Genomic DNA, 18521 nt, shown 5'->3' on the forward strand with positions numbered 1-18521 from the left:
ATTATTAAAAATTCCCAACAACTTGCACATGACATATACAACATTTTCTATCAAAGTTGCATGTACCATGGCAGAATTCAACTATGCATGTTTTCTAGAAAAATACCATGGAATTTTTTTATGTGTATATATTTTTGAATTTATTGTACCATAGCAAATTTATAGATCATATGAAATTTTTTATGTGTCCTGGCAATTTTCTCTCTTTTTATATTTATTCATGTATATGAAATTTTTAAACACGGAAATTTTTTATATGTAGGGTGGATTTTAATCATGACATGGCAAACTCACTTTTTATATGTGTTTTCCTCTCTTTTTTCATTACGTTGCTTTTTCAGATGGAAATTTTTTGGGCCTTGCAAAATCATGTTTTGTTCTCTTGCCAAATTATGTGTTTTTGCCATTCCTATATCACAAAGTATTTTGATTTTTTTGTTGATGGCAAGTACTTGCAAAAGCAACTAACTAGTCCTCACCCGTTTTTTCGCGTGCTCTCTATATTGTGGGCCAACATGCCGTCGTGTGGAACACTCGCTTGAGCAAACGCCTAAGGCCTTGTACAATGGAAGAGGCTTAGGGGAGGTGCTTAGAGAAATAAATTCGTTTTTTAAGCACCGGTGCTTATTTGTAGAGGGTAGACACTTAATTAGACGTCTCTCCCCTAGAAATAGGCACCGATTCTTCAAGAGAGCCCAATTTATTTTTCTAAACACCTCCGCAAGCACCTAGCATTGTACAAGGCCTGAGGGGAACCATCATTGTTCGCTCGGTCGATCGTTCTTGATGGAACGAAATATTCTCGCAGGCCTCATGAGCTTACATCCGCTCGCGTTCTTTTTTTTTTTACCTGCTTGCACATGAGGGTTTCATCACCACTTTATATCGATGTGCCTTTTTCAGGATGGACCAACCGGTGTTCTTTCTCTTTCTCATTCTTGTACTTTTTCTTTCTCTTCAATTATGCGAAGGCAGAGTTTGGATCAAAGAAAAAAAAGTCTAATAGAGAGGTTGACGTCCAGAGACGGGCCTAAGCTCCAGACGTGCTTCTTTGACCAAGGTGTTTCTCAAAAAAAAAGTGCCAGGAAAATCGTGAAGAATACCATTATCCATTAATTTTATTGTACATACACGCATGATGAGTAGGAGGATGGAATATTGTGCTGCTTTGCCAAACTCCTTTTATAGACTCATTTTCAAGAAGAAAGACTCATTTACTTATTAATATCTGCAGTATTGGGAAGCAAGTTATTTGAGGTTGCTCCTTCGATGCATGTAGGTTGTACCATGATTCAATAAGCTTGTGGCAAATGGCATGGGGCGTTGGAAACTTTCGAACGATTGAACGGATGAAATACAAAACACTCTGAATTATGGCCTGATGTATTTAGAACGTGTATAGTCTGATCGTACCATCAGTAGTTTGTGTTGACGACCAAACTATACTATCTGCGTTTCCCGATACATTTTCGTAAGCATTCTTTTGCACTTTCAAAGCAACAAGATGGAGAAGCGCTCGACTACTTTGCATTGCTATGTTCCTAGGACTATGATTGCCATGCGAGCATAAATGGTCTTTTAATGGACTATGAGCTAACTTCTCGCCAGAAATGTCTATGCGGTGAAAAAGAAGGGTGATGTCTGGCGGATGAGGCCAAAAAGAGGTGAAGAAGCAAAGTGATTATGGCATCGGCTTGCGTCTACCGATATGCATATACCGATTCCACAGTGTCGGCAAGTGCATCAAGTCCATTACCTATGTCGTCGGCGACCATGATTGGTGCATACGCTTCTACCCTGACGGGGTTACGAAGGAGGACATCAAAGACTGGTTGTTAGTTTTCCTCAAGCTCAAGACCAAGAACGTCGTGGTGAGGGGGGTCTGTATAGTTGATTCTAGTGAACCAGGGCATACAACCACTCGTGGTGCCATTCAGGTCCACAAGTCATATTTGTGCGACTCCCGAGACAACGAACTCGTGGTGCCATTCAGGGCCACAAGTCATATTTGTGCGACTCCCGAGACGACGAAATCGTGGCATGGGGTTGTGTCGAATTCAAAAAAAAATGAGCGAGCTTGAAGGGTCGCTATATTCTGGAGGACTCTTTTGCTAGTCTCTTTGTTGTGAAACTAAACTCAACGGCGGCGGCCATGGGAGAAACGGGGAAGGAGGACAGTGGTGGGGGGTAACAGATGGCTGGAGGCGAGGATTTGACAATTTGGGAGGGCTTTTTCTGATTTGAACATGGTCGGTTTTGAACATCTATATATAGAGGGTAGTCCTATGTTGGCATAAATCTAATATTAGAAAATATTTTTTGTATCATGAACATTTTTGTAAAGAACGCGTGATTTTCAAAAATTGCATGATTTCAAAATAAATGTCATGAACGTTTTAAAAATAAATGAAATTTTAAAATATCATACACCTTTTAAAAAATGTCATGATCATTTACATAAATATATGAAAGATTTTTTTAATGTCATGAACATTTATTGTGATTTTTTTTACTCGAATTTAAATTTTCATAAACATTTTTCTAAATGCATGATTTTTTTTCCAAAAAAGATCATGAATGATTTTTTAAGTACATAAACTCTTTTTAAGACTAGGTTAAGATTTTCTTAGTATGTAAAAATGTCATGTACAGTGAGCTCTTGTGACGTAACGGTGTGCCAAAACAGGACACATCTGAGATTGGGGCCAATGAGGTCGATGCAGGTCAGGGCCATGCGGGTGCTGATGAAAGCTATCTTCTCCATCTTTGGGCTACCGGCGAGCACCCGGTCGAAGTCTATCTTGCATAAATCGGTGGCGCACATGCACATGCCAAGCTCTAGCAGCTCGGGGAACCGGATCGACTTCGGCAACTGAGCACCCATGGGTTTACTAGAAGAAGCACATGTCGACCTATAAACAGGTCAAGGACGTACATCGTAGGATATCGTCAGGAATACGGATAAAGATGGTGGATCAATGGTTGACGCAGACGAGATCCTGCACGCCCTTGCTGGCAAACACTTGAAACCACCCCCTGAGCTTACACCTATGGGTTTGCATGGCTGATGGCTTTGTTGGTAAGGTGGATGTATCAAAAAGGGCACTGGTGGGAGGCGATGCCCTGGGAGTCACTACGCACGACGGGGTTGGGGTCAAGTATGTCCATGTGTCCAGGTCGAGCAGGGTGGAGGCCCAGATGTGCAACCAACCTTTTTCATGGGAGTTTTGAGATAATTTGGTGTTGGATTTCATCCAGGAGGTCACTGTGTTGGTGCATTAGCTGGAGTAGGTGGCGGATTCCAGTGATAGTCGAGGTAGAGGTGAGTGGCAGCCGAGGATGCGGTCATTCGATCTAGTCAAGCTTATATGCTGAACGGCTGACAACTAGAGTGGTCAAGGACATATCAATTAGGCTGATGGGGAAAGCCGGATGGCGGAATTGATTGGGCTGACCTTGATCTGCACTCCACCAGTGAGTTTCTATATGCATACACCTTTTGCCGACGGCTGTCAGAACTAGGGTTTTGTTCTGACCTTTGGGGCACCAAGATATATAATATGTGGGTATCAGCCTTTTTCATTTTTTATTGAATTATATGAGAGGATATATTTTTTCAGCTGCAGTGAGAGAAATTTTAGCAAGTTTTTTATGCTGGAGCAACTAATCAGGGGTGCCTCCACTGGGGGCACTTCCATGGGCTGTGAGCGCACATGCGCCCGTCAAGTGTTGTGATGACTTCAGCCATCTTTTCACGTGTCACGCGCTGGACACCCACTGCAAGGGAGCCCTTTTTTTGCTTGGTTTCCATTATTTTGTTTGGTTTTTCAACGTTTTCTTAATTTTTCGGTTTCCCTATTTTGTGTGTGGAGCACACGTGTGCTCTCCTCGGAAACACAATTGTACTGCGTGTGGAAGCACGAGTTAGTACAAGATGGAAGCACGAGTTAATTTGTTTTGGAAGTACATGTGTGCTTCATGTAGAAGTGTGAGGCATGCTTCACCCCCGCAGGAGCACAAGTTAGTTTACTTGGAAGCATGAGTTAGTACAGTATTAAAGCACGAGTTAGTTCACATTGGAATTACATGTGTGCTTCACGTGTGAGCATAATGTGTGTTTCACCCAGCGAAAGCACAAGTTAGTTCACTTTGAAAGCGCGGGTTAGTACAGTTCTAAAGCACAAGTTAGCTCACTTTGGAAGTGCATGTGTGCTTCACACACGAGTGCAAGGTTTACTTCAACCAACTAGTCATTGTGTACATGCAATGCACATTAATTTGGAAGTATATTAAGTGCATGCGGATATTAAATAGGATATTATTTGCGTGTTATTATGTGATTAGCACTATATTTGGCATGAAATTAATTGCACGCTAAACGTGTTGAGTGCTTGACATTGAAGCAGTCTAGGTCATTGAATTGACATGATTTGATGGTCGAGATTAATTGGATCTGCCCCTTTGGGTCTTTTTATATTGGTATGGATGGAAACACAAGTTAGTACATTTGGGAGCACAAGTTAGTTCACTTTGAGAGTATAACTTTCGTTCAAAAAAATCGTCGAAACCTATCAACATGAGATCTAATTTTGAAGGCCTCGACGTGAGGAATGCAACATTGAAACGATTTATATTTTGGATGTAGGGTTCATGAGATATTTAAATTTATAAAAATGGATCAAGAAAGAAAAACACAAACAACTAGCCTCCCATCGTGCAGGGTGAGAAAACCATGAAAAACTCTCTGGTGGCAATAGGTGCCACACACGCGCTACACCATTTGTCACCACGAGAGAAGATGAAAGTTACATTTGCATGGGGTTCTACTTAATTAGTGATTTCAGTTTTAGGCCCTTGCTACCACTAGCCCAATGACAAGTCTATCGAAAGGAGAAATTCATATTTTTCGCTCTGTAAGCCAAGCTATTGGCATACTGCAAAGAGCTGGAGAAAGGTGGACTCAGCTAGGCCGACACATTTAGCGTTCTATAGATCCTAGTTTTGGGAGCAAGCTTCCTGTTTGTTTTTCACAAGTTTTAGGAACCTTCTAGATGGTTTTTGTTTGTTTGTTTTTTAATTTTTTATCTTTCTTTTATTTTATTTTCAAAAAAGGGAATAATTTGAGTTTTTAAAATTGTTTGGAATTTCAAAACTTCATCCCATTTTAAAATCGTTTTCAAAATTTCATAAAAGTACATAAATTTGAAAAACAATGCTCAAATTTTTGAAAAATACACATTTCTGAAAACGTTCACTTCAAAAAAAATCTCAACTATGATAACAATGTTGCATTTTCGAAAAATTCTCAAAATTTTAAAAAATTGTTCGCATTTAAAAAATCAAAATGTACAAAGTAAAGTGTTTATGTTCTCTTTTTTCCAAATTTCTAAAACAATGTGCACGTTTACAATAAATGTTTGCAAATTTTTAAAACTATTGTTTTCCAAAAAAAGTGTTTATGTTTTATTTTTTTCCAAAATTTTGAAACCAATGTTCACGTTTACAATAAATGTTCGCCAATTTGAAAAACTATTGCCATTTAAAAAATATTTATTTTTCTACAGAAATGGTCGGGTATTAAAAAATGTTTCAATTTTTGCCAAAAAAAATTCATGTTCTCAAAAAAATTTCACATTTTTTCTAAAGAATCTGATTGGATTTTTCAAAAAACTAAATTACAGAAAATACTATAAAAGCCGATCAGCTACAGTCTCACTCGCGGCACCACTAGGTCGGCCCTATACGGGTTCCCACCAAAAGGAAGATCGTCCAGAAGCATCCTCGTGAAGCGAAAGCAGCCCAATAGCCAACGTAGGGAATAGTTTTCCTTCTAATTAATGCCTGTGGTTTTTATTCATCTTTCTTTTCCCTTTTAAGTCTTCACTTTTTAAGATAAATAAACTAATTTTGTTTCATAAATACAGGACTATGATTTTAAATGCATGAACATTTTTTCAATGTCATGAAGATTTTTTAAAATAGCTAACTATTTTTTGAAAATTTATGATTTCCGGTTAAATAATGTGTTATGTCATGAACAATTTAGAAATATTTCATAAGTTTTAAATGAAAATGCCATGGAAACTGTTTTTAAAATTTATGAACAATTTTGTAAAAATGACAATAACTTATGGGCCTTCTTCACCTTTTCCCCTTTTTTCTTGAATTCTTAACACTTTGTCATAGGCCCTTTTCACCACCTTCCCAGTAACAAGTCTTGCAACTCGGTGGACATTCACTAATCAGCAGAGACCACTATTGCCTGCTGATTCCTAATAATCACATCCCCCTACACGTGTCAACGCTTTGCACATCCACATATAGATATTGTTATTAAGCTTGGTTCGTGCCTATCTGGTCGGCGGCAGATGACGTCAGTGGTCAAGGAACGGGCAATTAGGCCAGTGGGGAAACCGAAATGTGGAATGGATTAGGGCATTACACATATCATTATTGTCTAGTAATTCCCGAGATTCACCTCCCACTACACATATGGATATTGTTTGATTTTCTTTCAAAAAAATGAGGGTAGCACCTCCAACCTCTGCATCGGTTGATGTGCATGGTCACATATTATTGATTATTCTACAATGCCAAAGAAAGGCAAGCAAAGATGTCGAGTGAATTGCTTATTTAAAAGTAAAGATATATGAGGGCATCGGCCTTGCGGCAAAATCTCCATAATCCCACCTTGGAACTTTATGACGTGTGACCGAACAACAAAATACACTACTTGCTTCAAGAGAAGGAATCGTCACAAATGCATAAATGTTAACAAGTTCACCAAAGGTCGGACATGGTATTTTTCATCCCTGAAGCGGAGCTTCAAACCAACACCTTCAAAGCACGGGAGTCAGACAATGCTTAACCTAGTCATAGAAGCGAGATTGCCGCTTTCCATGTGGAGTAAACGCAGACCTGCTGTAAAAGACGTCAACGACCGTAATCTCTCTACTGGTTGGAGACTCCTCATTAGTTGGTTCTTGGGGTTGAGAGAGCCCAAGGTCCGCACAAAAATACACCGGAAGCACGAGAGGGTCCTCATCATCATGCTTCTGGTCTCTGTCGCAGCTCCGTATGACCGGCCACCAATGGGAGGGGGAGAATCCATATCCAACAGAGGGTCACCGCACATGTGACCTCCACCGCAAACCCCATCATCGGAATCATGTCGCTATAGGCCTAATGTTCACGATGATGTGTGAGATGGGCAAACCTGGGCCTGGACCTACATGGCAGTGACCATCACAACATTGTGTCATGATAGTTGGCTTGAGGTGGTACAATGGGAGCCTATGTGGCACATCAATGGTGCGTCACAAATGATATGTATCGCCTGCTGCGAGGAATATGGTGCGGTCGCCTACATGAGCTTTCTAGCGGGCCGGCCCATCAAGCGGCTATAGACTATTTAACGGTTTCAGGAAGGTTCTAGGATCTTCTCATATGGTTTTGTAAAGCTCCCAGGCCATTCTTTTTCATGTTTTGTTTTCTTAATTACGAACATTATTTGAATTTGACTTTTTTTTTGAATTTCACGAACATTTTTTGAATTCCCAAATATTATTTGAATTCATGAACCTTTTTTCAATTCGTGAAAAATGGCGGCGGACATCGCTTGCAAAGGAGGGACGGCGATTGGGAGTGGCATAACAGCATTGAAGAAGGGCGCCAGGAACTAGGGAGGAAGCGGCGGTGCCGCACATGGTTTTTTTAAGCAAACTCTCGAAGCTTTTATTAATTCATCACAATGTTTACAGGGACGAGGAGATTGCCAGGCATGCCTAACCAAGCATGGCGACCAATCCCCAAAGAGAGCATGCTTCACGAGGTTGTGAGCTTCGACACTCGAACTTCTAAACTCATGAACAAAATTACAAGGAATAAAACTCCTAGCATGATGTGTGATCTCGTGGACGATCACACCATAGCTTTCAGAACTACCTGTTTTGATGGCGTCACACATGTGTGTGTAAATAATAAAACCTAATAACGAATAACGAACATCCTTGGACAATTTTCCGTCGCAGAATCGGTAGTGCACTTGTGCTGCTGACCAACCATATAAAATCCGAGTCAAGTTTTTATTTTTATTTTATTTTTTGAGAGAAAAGATCCCGAGGTAAGTGGGAGCGGTCAATGGTTACCGTGACACCCCAGCCTAACCCAGCGTAGATTGTGTTGAACTTTCTGTTTCTAATTCACAACTGAGGAGTAGCTGGAAACATAGTACTCCTACGACACAGCACCGTACGTTTAATTGGAACTAGTTAGAACTGCATCCGGGAGCAAAGTGTCTAATCTTTGAACTAGTAACCTCGAACTCACAGTGGTGGTACAAAATTATCAACTTAACTACAACTGCCTTTCTAAATAACACTGGAGAACACTCTCCAACCTTCTACTTATATTTGTTGAGGTATTGCGCGGTATATACACTCAACCAGTCGACCTATCAAAACCACTCTTATTTATTTTTCTTTACATATATACGGTATCCGGGAGCAAGTTACTAGAGGTTGGCCGAGCGGTCGGCGTACTCCTGGACCATCGCCCCGAAGAGGGATGACGGTTGTTCGAGCAACCTCGATGGTGCATCGAACTCCTTTACCAGACCTGGACACAGATAGTGAGATTTTAGAATGCCATTCTGGAACAAGGAAGGGCGTGACTGACCGAACCAAGTGAAAAGCAGGACTCCAGTCCTCTGAACCAGATATACCAAAAGCACACATTTATCTAGGGGAAGGACGTGGTAAATGGGTACTCCCTCCGTTCATTATTATAAGACGTTTTGGACAGCTAGCTTTGAACTGTTTTGGGCACTGTCTGAATTGTCTAAAACGTCTTATAAAAGTGAACAGAGGAAGTACAAAGCAGTGAGATTAAAGAGAGATACCTGCGTCCAGCACCAAAACTCGATCACAGTCCATGACTGTCGGTATCCTGTGTGCAATGCTGATAATAGTACATGACGAGAATTGTTCTCGGGTGATCTTCTGAATCGTAGCGTCGGTTTGAGAATCAACTGAAGCAGTTGCCTCGTCCATAAGTAAGATTTGGTTCTGCTTTAATATCACACGGCCAAGGCACAGAAGCTGTCTTTGGCCTATGCTCCAGTTCTCCCCGCTATCGGCCACTGTGAGAAAAGTAAAAGGGATGAGTATATATTATTAACTGTCTAATTAAACAGAATATTTCGTGAAAGGGGAAGTAAATCATCATTTATCGCAAACTATTTTATGCTCTTCTGGAAACTGATAGTGGTGGATTTAGGTCGTGTCATTTGAATTCAGGTATTAAGCTCTGTTTTCTTCCCCCAGATTGTCACTGTTCATTTGGCAATTTTCATAGTTACATTAATTGTTTCCTGTACATGGTACCTATAATGTGATGAGGATCCCGCACAATGTATGTATGACATGATATTGACAACCGAAAGGTCTGATAGTTATAAAAGTTACTAACTGCACTATTCAGTCCATTTATGTTTTTGAAAAGTGCGGTCGTTCAGAACTTTGGACTAGTAGATGATCTTACTTAACAACCAGCCAACACTTTTTCACTCACAACTTCGGAACACATAATTAAGTGATTAAGCCTGAGTGGAAGATGCAACTTTAGCCGACAAAAAATACAACTGAAGCATACAAATGGCGAACCTAGAGCATCGAGCTTTTCAGCTTTTGAAGCTACCACATCTTTCAGTTGGCAACGCTCCAGAGCCTGCAAACATGTGACGTAATTCCCACAGCTAATTAGCACATCACATCACATCAAGGAGGAAGTCTGAAACAAACGCGTTACGTACACCATACCAGCCATATTTCAGAATCTGAATACTGGCCAACTGGATCAATGTTACTTCGAATCGTCCCTTCAAAGAGAACTGGCTCCTGGGGAATTATGCCGAAACGGGACCTAAGATCATGCAGACCCAATGCACATAGGTCTACTCCATCAATGATCATCTTCCCCTCTGCAGGTTCTACAAGCCTGAACAGTGCTTGAATCAAAGTTGATTTTCCACTGCCTGTCCTTCCTATAACTCCTATCTTTTCACCACCTCTAATGCTCACATTAATGCCCTTCAGAATTAGAGGTGTATTTGGTCGATACCTAACCTGAAAGGATAAAAATTATGAGCTCAGCTGGTTGAGAAATCCCCAATAACAAAGAGAAATATTCGGAACATTCAACACTTGATCCAGTGCAAGACAGACCAATAGTTTCATCACATTTATGTGGAATAGATACAACGTAAAAATAACAACAAAGTACTCCCTCCGTCCCAAAATTCTTGTCTTAGATTTGTCTAAATACGGACGTATCAAGTCACATTTTAGTATTAGATACATTCGTATCTAGACAAATCTAAGACAAGAATTTTGGGACAGAGTGATATGAAACTGTGCATATTTGAGTACTTGGTCCTTCTAACCTTTAGATCGCTGATGTCAATATCTCCATGTGTGGGCCAATTCGGAGGAAGATGATCCTCTTTTCTCCATGCTGCCTCAGAAGGAAGAGTGCTGAACTGATTTACCCTCTCTACAGCAACCATATCATTTTCCAACATACAGCTGATCGATATTGCAAAGTACACCAGAGAATTGAGGGAAAGGCCATACGAAAGGGACATGCCAACAAATTCTGCAACAAGTTGACAGAAATCAGTTTCTCCGGCCTATAAAAGGCTCATGATCTTAAATCTACAAAGAGTACATTACTAGGTATGCCAGTTAAAATACATTATCTGTACCAAAAAGAACTTAAAAGGTTACAATTGGTGGATTAATTATGCAACAATTTGTTGAGAAAAATAATCATCTACGCCTTCATCCTGGAGTACCAAGATAACCCAAAATGCAGTACATTGTTCTTAGATTATTCATCTTTTATTACCGAAATGCTGCTGAATTTAATGAAGCAGAAACTGGTGTCATTCTGCTGATAACATGTTGCCGCTTGTGAATGTTAAGATAAAATGCTTGTTTTTTCAATTGGTACCTTTCTTGATAAAATTGCTGGGCAAGCTGATCATCAGGAAAGCAGTGATTGACAGTACGAGTGTTCCAATCAGCTCCAGTCGGAACCCAAGCCACTCATTTGCTGCATAATTGTGGAAGTACATGCGCAAACTTGAATTGATCCTTTCTAGATTCTCCTGGAAAAATTCATTTTCCTTCTTAAAACATCGTATGGTTGTAGCACCTACAACGGTCTCAGTAAAGTGATCGATAACCGGTGCCTTGGTTACTCCTTCAAGTCGAGTTAGCTCCCGAGAAGTTGCAAGATAGCGGTTCTGCAGAAAAGAGGGAAATTGCAAGTTCAAATCAGCATTCTCTTCTTATGACCAGAATTAGCTAAGGTCTTTGAGGTGAACTTTACAATAATGTCATACCCTGTACCAAATGTTCAATAGCAGAAGCGGAACTACAGCTATAACTGAGGGCCAGGCAACCTGACAAGTAACAACTATGGTGCTCAATACTGAAATGTACATTGAAATTGTCAGGCCAACGAAAAATGCCAGCACAACATCGATAGTTGTTTGGTCAGATGATGCCTGAAAAGACAAGGGGGAGATATCAAATCAGTACTTCAGTACAAAAAGAAATGTAACACTCTTCTGTCCTTGCAGAAAATTAATTAAAAAAACTATTCCTTTTATAAATCTTAGAGTACAAGTGCACATTTCAGAAGGTCAAACTAGAGTTGCTAGCACTTATTTGAGTGAATACGAGAGGATGAGGAAGTAAGGTTTGCTGAGGCATAAATATAATCAACTTAGGCAAATGGACAAGTTAATACTATCACCAAATAAAAACCTATGAAGAGATTTACCCGACTAAGAATCCTTCCTGAAGGAGTGGTGTCAAAAAATGACATTGGGGCATGCAAAATGCTGTCAAACATCTTCCTGAAAAAGATCTGAGCTGTTTGAAGTCCCATAACCGTCTCAAGAAAAGTCTTGATTACTTGGAGTACCATTGAAACACCAGCTATGGCAACATACACTCCGATAAACAGTGAAGGATTAAATGGGATGCCGCCTGATGTTTCATATGACAGCCAATAGTCACTAGCCATATCAGAAGCTTGCCACACCAATGATAATCCAAATATGCCCACAACTCCCCACCAACCCCAAGCCTCTGTCATGTATAGCTTGTACACACGCCAACTTACTTGGCCACTCTCTCTTTCCTCTTCTTGTATAATCTTAGAAGTAGCTGCTTCTATTTCTGGTGCAACGATCACCTTCTCACCCTTTCCAATGGATCTAGAGCGAAGAGATGGGATTCTGACTACTGCAGGCTGAGAATGTTCAGTCTTCTCTACTTGTCGACTCTGTTCCACCAGTTCCATTGAACTATCATGAGCAGCAACAAGAGCTGAAAAGCCTGAGCCTGCCTCTAGTAACTCGTCAAACTTTCCTGACTGTGCAATCATACCATCTTTCATGACCTGTTTATTTGCATCGTGAACATTATTTATTGAAGACTAAGTCAAGTACATAGCACCAAAAAGTAACTACCTTACAAGTCACATATAAATCTCTTTTAGAGGGAATAATTCATACCGTAACTACATGACAAAATCATGCAAACTACATGAAGGAAGTGTGGTAACCTTTCAGTGATCAATCATCTGTTTACACCTATACTGTTTCAACTATAGTACTATACAAAAACAACATGAGTGTTCTATTATTTATGATGATTGTTCCAGATAATAAATGAAATCTTGCTTGCTAACCACTGGATAGTACAAGAGTATCCTGAGAAGTCATACCAACAGACTTCAGGCATAATTGCAAATAAGAATGACATGAAACTAAACATACTGCAGCAGTGGGCAGATGCTACAGCAGTACTTGCTTTGGACGAAATTAAAAACATTTCAACTTTTATTATGTTCATCAACCAACAGATTATAAACTTACAAATATGTTGTCCACATTATGCAAGAAATCCACTTGGTGAGTAACAAGCAAGATGGTCTTTCCCTTGAGCAGCCCCCTTAGACATTCCTGCAGAGGAGCATTCTTGTCATAACCACAAAATATGGTGGCACATATATCAGTGATAGTTATATCAAGAGGGTTTACTTCAACCCATGCATATCAATGTGACTTACTTTAACATTGATTTGTTTAGCTGTCATAAGTATTGCCCTAGCTCTTGGACTCTTTGGTTATTAGTTATTCAGTCGTTACATATTATAACAGTTATTATTTGTCACATACCAGGAACAAAGCAGCACATCAACGTATCATCTTACGATATTTTTGGAAGAAACAAAAAACATCACAAGTGAAGCTAAATATGCTGAAAACATAAGATTGATTTATTTATTTTCGCGGGAAAAAGGGTTTCTTCCCTTAGTCTGTCTCCCCCCTCTTTCCAGCATTTGATATGGAGCTAAAACTTACGTAATCATGGCACTAATGACAGAGATGAATAATTCTCCGCAACTCTCTCAACAAGCAGGCAGAAATCCTGCAGGGGTCAGGACTCGAGACACAGTAACACAGCATAAAAAGCTGATCAACGTTGACATTTCAATATTGATTAATATCTGGTTGACCATTTTGAAATGAATGCAGATGAACATTAAACTGTATGAATAAAAAGAAAAGAATTACCTTAAAGATATAGGAACCAGTGTGAGCATCAACAGCACTGAAGACATCATCAAGGAGATATACATCGCAATTCTGATAAACTGCTCTGGCAAGCTGAATGCGCTGTTTCTGCCCACCACTGAGATTGATCCCTCTCTCTCCTATTTCAGTCCGGTCACCAAATTCCATCATTTCCAAATCCTTTTGCAGACAGCAAGATCGTGTAACCTCCTTGTATCTTTCAGCATCCATTGGCTGACCGAATAAGATATTCTCTTGAATGGTCCCATTTTGGATCCAAGCTGTCTGTGCAACATATGCAGTGCTACCACATACCCTTACCTGTTGAAAAATGATACAGTGTTAAGCAAACAAGCACGACAGTCGGAACTACAGGCCAGTATATATGAGGTAGAATTTATATAGACAATGCTATAAAGTGCTTCAGCAGAAAAAAAATACTGAAACGGCGGAGCAGAGCCTAGAGAGCATCATGAAGAATTCTGTTTTACTACCTCTCTAAATTTGTCAAAAGAACAGCACAGAATGTCCAAGTACCATGCAAATACCAAGAAAAGACTACTTGAATTCTATTTATAACAATGTCGTCAATGGAAGATATGCCGCTCCTAGATAGAAATGTGATTCACCCACACAACCTATAATTCACGCATCCACACAACCTATAATTCACACATCCACAAAATTGTAGTACGCTCTTGGAACTAATGGTTGGACCGTTGGGCATTTCATGAAAACATAAATCAGACACAGAATAGCATAGATCGGGTCAAACAGGGGGAGGCATTCCAACAAACATATGGCAGGCTTAACTGGCACGTCAATTACCAAAAGCAGAGTAGCAGAATTATTGGATTTGCAGCTACGTATCACGTCAAAAAGCAGAGTAGCCTCCTTCTCTCTGACAGTTTGCACCGACAATCTCATTTACAACAATAACAGATGAGTACCAGGCAGGTAAGGTTCCAGTTATTCGGGTGATTCCAGAATTCCCGGTCGATACTTGAAGAGCCTTTCCTACTAGTGAGAATGACAGTTTAACTGCTGTGTTCTACCCACCTGAGAGTTCAGCCATTACCCCTTAATTCGATAGAATTGCATTTCCCAGTTAAAGCATTTGACCTTGCACCTAATTTGCACTCAACTCGCTGATTTTAACCATTCCGAAAATGAACAGGCAAAATCCTCGCAGTTTATCGTAAGAGTGTCACACGAATAATTCTCAAAAAAAAGTAAGGTTGCACAAAATGAATGAGCAAATGCATAGTATTTTGACAAATAAGGATGCTGTTTTGTATAAGTAACACACACTTACTTTGCCTGAGACCTTGTCCATCTCCCCCATAATGCAGGAGAGCAGTGACGACTTGCCGGACCCGACCATTCCAACCACCGCCGCAAGCTCGCCTTTCCTCACCGTCATACTAATCCCCTTCAGCACTGTCTCTAGCACTGGTGCCTCCTCCACAATTCTCTCATCCTCCTCACCTTCACTGTCATCATTTTCCTCTTCTTCCTTTTCATTCTCCTTCTTGCCCCTCACGTCCCACGCGAACATGCCATCGTGCACCTCCACGACCACTCGGTCCGGGCCAGTATCAGCATCAAGGACATGCTCCACTGTAGTGTCAGCGAGCTCTGCATCAAGCAGATACCTGTCAAGCCTTCCAAGCGACACGGTCGCCTGCGTCACAGCGGCGATCGCCTCCGGGAAGCTCTGCATAGGTCCATCGAGCATCCGAAAGAACGCGGTGGCTGTGAACACCTTGCCAGCGTCGAGCTTGACACCTGTCAGCACGCAGGTGCCGAACACGAGCACGGTCATGGCAAGCGGGCCGCTCCAGAGCACGATGGTGTTGGCACACATGAAGTACATGGACTTGGCAAGTCACCCAAGCTCAGCCTCCCTGAGCTCACTAATCTTGGAACCAAACGTCTCCTCCCATGCCTGCAGCTTGATCACGCGCATGTAGTTGAGCAACTCGGTGATGGCCTTCATGCGCTCATCGCGCTTGCTGAGGAACTTGAACTGGTACTCCATGTTACGCCGGTTGGCGAGGGCCACGACCACGGTCACCACAGCGATCGCGGCGACCGCGGTGAGCACAGATGGGCCGAGGTGGGTGTAGAGCAGGGCGAGGGCGACGGCGATCTGCAGCGGCATCAGCCACAGGTTGTGGAGCTCGTGCGTGACATTGGACACCTCCTCGGCATCCACCTCCATGTAGTTCACGATCGTGCCGGCGCCGTGCGCGCGCCGCGCGCCCGTGGACAGCCGCAGCGACTTGCGGTACACCACGGCGAGCAGAGCAGCATGGATGCGCATCCCCAGCTTCTGCCCCTGGAACTCGTAGTGGTGCGACGCGAGAGTCTCGGCGGCCTTGCCGGCGAGGAGGATGCCGACCAGCTGCAGCCCCTCCGTCACGTCTCCGCCGCGGCGAACGAACTGGACGAACCTGTCCACGAGCGACGGGCCGATGTACATGACCGAGAGGTGCGCCACGCCCAGCGCGGCGGTGAGCAGGAACTGCGGCCAGAAGGACCGCAGCAGCGCGGTGATCACCGGGTGCCCGGCCTTGGACCCTGGCGCGGGGGGCGCCGGCCAGTTGGAGACGAACAGAGCGTACGCGGCCTCGGCGGTATCGGAGGGCGCCACCGGCGGGACGTCTTCGGCGCCGAGAGTCGCTCTGTAGCCCTTGGTGATGAGCGGGGTGATCCAGCTGAAGGTCGCCAGCGAGAGCCACGACGCCGTGGCGTAGGAAGTCGCCGCCTCAGAGGCACCGCTTGGTTCCTCCTCGCTAGTGGCCGCCGCTGATTCACCGAGGCCGCTGGAGCCGTCGACCGCGAAGTAGAGCAGAGGGAGCGAGAGCACGAGCCCGGCGAACGCGATGGGGTCGTCGGGGAGGACGGTCTGACCTGCGACGAAGCGCGCGGCCGCGGAGCCGGAGAAGAGCGCGGCGAGCAGCGCGGTGGCGAGCCAGAAGAGGCGCAGGTGCGTCGGGTGGGCGCGCGCGGCCCCGGGCTTCTCCGCCGCGACTGTCCCCGCGGCGGCGAGGTGCGCGAGGAGCTGCGCCGCGAGGAAGGCGCGCTGGAGCGCGGTCCAGTCGCTGCTGTACCCCTTCGCGGGGAGCAGCAGGAAGGCGAGCGCGAGCAGCACGAGCGACGCGGCGGCGAGCGCCGAGGAGGCCCCCAGCGCGAGCCTGTGGCGGAACCCCCTCCCGTGGGACCGGGCCGGTGCCGGCTTCGCGAGCAGGGGCTCCACCTCGTGCTGATGCTGATCCTGGCGCGCGCGGCGGTGGTGGAGATGGAGGCGGGCGCGGAGGGAGAGGGCGAGGGCGGCGAGGAGGAAGAGGAGGTCGAGGGCGGCGAGGAGCGCGCGCTGCGGGCAGGGGGTGAGGAGGAGGAAGGCGAGGAGGTCGGCGCCGGAAGCGGAGGGCGGCGGGGAGCAGGCCGTGGTGGTGGTGGCCAGCCACCACGGGTCCGGCATGTCGGCGGCGGCGTCAGTGGTGCGGGCGGGGTCGTTGGTGCGCGCGTGGGAGGGCACAGGGCACGGGGGTTCCGTTTTTTGCGAGGGGAAGGGAAGCGTGGGAAACCTTTTTGAATTTTTTGGCCAGGCCAGCAGCAGCCTCTCGCCGTCGTCGTCGTGGTCTTCTCCTCGCGTCGTGTGGACACGTACGCAGCAGCAGTCCTCTCGCCGTCGTCGTCCAACGGCGCGACTAGGGAAGGGTGACGCGGCGTCGTGGAAATGTGGGTGAATGCATGCATGCCGGCGTTGATTCCCGAATGGAGGGCCCTCGCTTTGTGCGTTTGAAACTTGACAATGCTAACTTTTGACTCGCCGAGATGTTTGACAGCAGATGGAGAGGAAGAATACTTCATCCAGATTTTTTTTTCTTGAGATTTCATTACTCAAACCAATGCTAATAAAAAAACTGAGCAAAACTAATGCTAACAGTTAAACACAAACAGGGCCACCCCGGGCCTAGGAGGGACGGGCGACCGCCTATAGGGCCCATGCTCGACAGGGGCAGGTTGTCATAGTCCGATCCATTATACGCAAGTTATATATTAGCTTTACAATGTTTGAGTGGTCTCGCATCTCAAATTCTCCTCCTTTCTTGTCCTCGTCTCCCCCATCCTTGCCACCCTCTCTCCAACTCCCCTTTCCTTCCACCGGCTCTACTGGCCGGGAAGAAAAAAGAGAGGGACGTCCCACTCTCCTGATATTCTCATGTACGTATCTTCCACCTCTAGTTGTACCACGCGTGTTTTCTGATGGTTTGTCATCAGAGTCTAGGGGTGCTCATCTGGGATGAGGCGTTCACGACCTAGCTTCTTTGCCTTTCTGTTTTTCGGTGTTCGTCATTCTCATTTTCATCCTTAGAGGTACAGGCCCCATGCCTATATAAATGGATACGGTGTTTTCCCTTTGCTCCAGTAAATCCCCTTGCTCATGTGTGTTCTTTTCCGCATGTCTGTACTACCACCAAACCAACTTGGCCGACAAACTTCTTAGCCTTCTGTTCCGGAGCTTCGAGATCACATGCTTCTTCATGTTTGCTTCCAACATGAGCTTGGTTAGTTAGTTGGTTTGATAGTCGTGCGTCTGTTTCTTTTGTTGATCCTTGCTCCTTCTTTTTCATAAAATGGGTGGTTTGGTTGTTGATCCATTAATCAAATAAATTAGGTCATAAGATCGAATCAATAATTTCATTATATCCATTTCTTATACCTTCTATTTTATATGATATTTCATAAGAATAAACCATAGGGATAGGGTCTAGAATAAAGTAATAATAATAAAGTGAATAAAAAGAGGGGGCAATCTAAATATTGCTAATATATTAGGAGCACTGCATTCTTCTCTCTC

The 18521-nt window shown here is 43.7% G+C and overlaps 1 pseudogene; it reads right to left on the reverse strand.

Moving 5' to 3' along the window:
* Positions 1–8241: 8241 nt before the first annotated feature.
* LOC123184450 (ABC transporter C family member 14-like) lies at positions 8242–17189 on the reverse strand (annotated as a pseudogene).
* Between the last annotated feature and the right edge of the window lie 1332 nt (positions 17190–18521).

Source organism: Triticum aestivum, chromosome 2A (genome assembly GCF_018294505.1).
Source record: "Triticum aestivum cultivar Chinese Spring chromosome 2A, IWGSC CS RefSeq v2.1, whole genome shotgun sequence".
In the NCBI taxonomy this organism is placed as follows: domain Eukaryota; kingdom Viridiplantae; phylum Streptophyta; class Magnoliopsida; order Poales; family Poaceae; genus Triticum; species Triticum aestivum.